This window comes from Bombus pascuorum, chromosome 16 (assembly GCF_905332965.1).
Source record: "Bombus pascuorum chromosome 16, iyBomPasc1.1, whole genome shotgun sequence".
Taxonomy (NCBI): Eukaryota; Metazoa; Arthropoda; class Insecta; order Hymenoptera; family Apidae; genus Bombus; species Bombus pascuorum.
The window spans coordinates 3,717,578-3,722,584 of NC_083503.1; the positions used below are offsets into that span (position 1 = coordinate 3,717,578).

The 5,007-nt window shown below is 35.8% G+C and overlaps 1 non-coding gene across 1 annotated transcript; it reads left to right on the forward strand.

Annotated features, from left to right (window-relative positions):
- The first annotated feature begins 1,500 nt into the window (after positions 1 to 1,500).
- LOC132915379 (5S ribosomal RNA) lies at positions 1,501 to 1,619 on the forward strand. The gene has a single exon (XR_009659842.1). It is a non-coding gene; the product is annotated as a 5S ribosomal RNA (ribosomal RNA).
- The last annotated feature ends 3,388 nt before the right edge of the window (positions 1,620 to 5,007 follow it).

Here is a 5,007-nt window from a genome sequence, read left to right on the forward strand (position 1 = left end):
AGCACAGTTAGATTTTCTTCGTACAGAAGGATTACAAGAACTGTCCGGACCCGTCTCGTACTATTTAGGAGGAAAGCTCGGTGTGGGTGTTCCCTTTTGAACTAAGAACGCGGATTCGTTGTTCACGTTTTTCGGTAGAAAAGTGAGGGTAACGATCCGCGATGCCCATTGGTTATAGCCAATGATAATAAATAAAATACGAGGAGAAAACTTCCTGCAGATGTGGCTCATGGGTGTCCTTGTCCCTGGGAAAAATCAGCTATTTCGCTGGGCAAATCTACTTTCTCCTTAATTAGCAAGAGCGTGCAACAAACCCAAGGACCGTTCAAAGGACCATCCATAAACCGAAAATACTTATATGAATAGAAGTTAAGCTAAAAAGATTCGGTTTATGGTGGTTCATTGGGTTTATCGCAGGTCAGTGTAAGGATGGGTAGGCCTTGGCGCCCAGACCTCCAGGAACCTCGCAAGGACCATGGCATCTGGCGAACACGTGCCAGGCAGAAACTCAGTCCGTGACACCACCTTCGGCACTATCGATAGCATAAACAACCAAACGAACAACCAAAACCCATCCAACTATCAATTACAGCAAAGAACGGATCAATTAAAAGTAACACAGTTGAAAGTAATTTCAGTAAATGTCAATTCGATAATTTCAAACCAAAAAAGATACACTATGCTAACTCTAATAAATAAAGAAACCCCCGACATAGTAAACCCCTGTCTCAGAAACAAAATTGAACAAAAGACACAAAGTATTCTTCAAAAACTGTTCCATGATAAGACACGACAGACCGAACGCTAACCAAGGAAGAGGAACGGCAATCCTCATGAAAAACCCTCTCAAGTTCAAAAAAATTCAAAACGACAAAATAACAAGTTTCAAAATCCTGGAAACGGTGAACATAAAAATAAAAATAAACAATAGGGAAAACTTACTCATCGCCGCAACTTACGCAACCTACGGAAACCAGAAAGAATTTAGCGACGATAATATGTAATGTAATAAATAATATTTAATTTAGAATTACAGCTCAATAAACGGAGCAACTATTATATAATAGCGGGCGAGCTTAATGCAAAACATATCAATCTGGAAAAACCAACTAAACAACGCGAGAGGTAACTTCATTAGAAACTGGCTAGACAATGAAAGCACACACTACAAAAGAAACCTTTACAGCTCCGAGCTATCCTCTGACCCAAAAGGATGCTCATACCTGGACATATGCCTAGCAGACGCGAAGACCTAGCAGAAGACTTGGTTTTCCAGAAAATCATTTATGAAGTTCCGTCCACTTGACACGCTATTCTTTTTAAGTATACGCGTATCTACATGACGGAACATCACAATCCATTATCTGGGAAACGAAGACAGGAAAAATATTATACATTTGAATACACATCTAAAAATACCATTTATCCTCGTACATACATGCACGTTTTTTTATATTTTTGTCTATTCAATAACATGAAATAACAAAACTGACTACCTCAGCCAACGCCCATACCGCGTTGAGAATACTCGTTCTCGTCCGATCACGAAAGTCAAGCAGCGCCGGGCACGGGTAGTACTTAGATGGGTGACCGCTTGGGAACTCCGTGTGGTGTTGGCTTTTTTACTTTTTTTAACACTTATCCATCAGAACGGGCAGATCTCTCTGCGAAGAGAACATCGCTGAATGACCGAAGGGAGTGATCTCCCTTTTTGACTTTAGCAACGCGTTTTCTTTTTTGTTGTTATCGTTATTATCAGCTATTGTTTACCTGGAATTATTCCCAATTGATTGCAACTCTACTTCCGCTTTTATAAAGTACAATATGTAATAAAATACACCAATTTAGTGGTCATACAGTTAATTAAAAAGTTACACTATCAGTTATGACTAAATAAAGTTACAGTGCAACGATATCACACTGTAAAAAAATATTAAAATGCATTATGAATTTTTAACTTCACGTTCAAGTCGTGTCATTTATCTTTAGTCAAGTTTAATGTTTTTAATTTTACCTATATCTTTTTTATACTTTTAATACATACTTTTAATTTGGTATTTTGTATAAACAATATGTGAAATCGTTAAAAAAAATCATTACCGTAAAATGTAATTGACCAGTTGAATAATTTCTAGACTCCTTTATTTTTCAAGTATTAGTGAATATTAATCCTTGTTACTTGCAAAAATGCACGGTGAACAGTGTACTGGTTGGCTTGTGCGGGTGCGGTAGACAAAGAAGCGTATACCTCGCTCTGGTGCGCGCGGTTGACTAAGTGTTAATAAGCTATGATGGTATACACGAAGAAAGTATCTTTTTAGCATCAAACGATAGTCACCATACGTTGTTTCATTCTCTCATATGTACTTACTTATATATTGCTTTGTTTATATTTTTCGATAATGTTACATGTATTCAATATTCGCAATTAGAGAATGTACAAGTATTATACATACGTATGTCGTTTGAAAGAATGCAAAAATACATGTGCCGAAAATTGTGACACAAACCGAAGAGCGATGATTCCCTGCGCGCGGTGAAAATGAAGTAGAAAATGTATAATGACATTTTCCGCTTTGTTTTCGTGAAAATCAATTATGAAATTCTCTTTACTCAACTTCACAATCCATTTTCTTCAAAACGAAGCCAGGCAAGATTTTACATATCTTTTTTATCCTCCTACATAATTGTATGTCAATTTATATTGTAATATTCAATAACGAAAAGTGCTAAATAAATAATAAACTGATAAATGCTCACCATAAAAACAATCAAGGAAATAAGAGAAGGAAAGAAGATAGACACAGTGAAAGGAGAAACGAAAAGAAAAATACTATTACTAAAATCGACCACGGACCTTCTTAGCTACACAATCCTGGTTTCATGCTATATTATTTTTTATTTATATTTTTTTTTTCTTCACCAACAAGATATAACACTTTACCAAATGTTCGCAAGGACAAATTGTAAAATAACCAAAATAAAATAAAAAAAAAAAATATATTTTACGATAAAAAAAAAAAAAAAAACAATCCTGGTCTCCTTAAAGACGCAGAAACGTGACTCTCCGTCAGACCTGGCGAACAGAAACGAAAGGGCAGATAGTAGTAAAGAAAGTAAAAGCATAGAAGAGAACACACCAGGAGACACAACAGTCAGTTTCCAGTAACAAAAATGCCAACAAGAAATGGATTCGATGTGCTGCTATTACAATGGACCTCACTCTCGCAGGCAACATTCTCAAATAATAGATATAAAAGAACCCACAAGTTCAAACTGTACCTTGAAATTTCCTTTAATGTCTTTTAACGTCAATTTTGTCCCGTCGTACCTAAAATTCCATCAAATTATTATTTACGATAGCTGAGATTATGCTAACCTACTATAAAACTGTGAAAACATCTGTCTTTAACAGATATCTCATAACAAGAAAATAAAGAATATAGATAAAACTTTAGATGGAAATTAAGAGTCTATAGTATGATATTGAATTTTAAAAAGTTATAAAGGTAATGGTAGATATCAGTTGATTGATCTCTTTAACATGTGTTTTTAAAGGAACGAATAAGTAGTAAGTGCTTCGTTTACTTTGAATATGTTAATATGTTAGTTAAACCTGCCAAACCAAAGAATTGTGTAAGGACAAAACTAATTGGTCCAACACGATGATTCATCTTTTTCTTCCAAGGTTGTTCTTTCTAAGAAAACCAGAGATGATAGCTATTACAGTCCAGTTTTTAAAAATTGTGATGTAAGAATTAATCGTTGCTAAAATGATTTTGGTTATAAGTAACCAATATTGATGACAGGAATTCTTTTTTGGTTATCGATAACCATTCCAGATGACGGAAGTCTTATTTTGATTACCAATAATCATTACCAATGGCGAAAATCTTTTTGATTTCATTCGACGATATGAATAATGATAACAATAACAATAACACATGTACAGTAAGTCTTACGAAATTACAATTGAAATGTTCTTATTCCAGTTGTTCTCTGATCCATGTTCAGTACTGCCTTTTTTATAAATAATGAGAGAACGCATCGATGGGAATACAAAAAAATATATAATCTCATTTAAAAAAATCCTGCTTACTAAACAGTGTTCAAAACATTGAAAGCTCGAAGAAAAATAATCTTCAAGTAGGAGAATCATCAAGGAGAAACATAATGTTGTATAATAAATATTGTATATTTTGAATACCATTCCCAAACAGTTATTCGCATATATGCTGAATTGTACAAACCGTCGCCGATTTAAAAGGCACTATAAAATGTAAAGAATGTTGAGAATTTTCAAATGTACATGTGGCGTACAGCTACCTGGTTAGGAAATGATGCTACAATACTGTTTATTGTGCAGCAACGCAAAATGAAGGTTCTTCTTTATTTGATCCCGTTCACAGTTGAGCAAATTTAATGATAAATTATATGTCCTTTTAAATGCTTATTTACGCGAAGAACGAGACTTGCTTACAGTCCGTGAAAGTAGCCGATAATATTACGAATAACCAGGCAATAAGTAAATATGATTGCAACAGCAAGCAGTAACACACCAACGGAATTCGAATTTCGATCGTGGAAATGATAAGAAGGAAGAACGAAGAAATGCGAAACAAAGCAAGCAGGAGGACTACGTCCCTGGTGGGAACACCACACACTCGAGATAAAGCAAACGACACACGGATAAACATCCCCCCGCCCCACCTAGGAAGCCGACGATACCCCAAGAACAATCTACTCATCCGGTCAAATCAGAAGAGCAACTCCCATCGACAATGTCACCAAGGGAACAAGCACATCATGAACAGCCCACCAGCCACCCTACAGAGGAACAACCGGACGCCCACTCACCCGCTAAAGGTAACAGGCTCCCACCAATCAACATAACTCTCCAGGACTCAAAAGACACCGTAGCTCTTATACAAGACACGACATCAATAGAATACACGCGGGCAAACACGCACTATACTTGCATAATCTAAACGACTACATCAAAGCAAA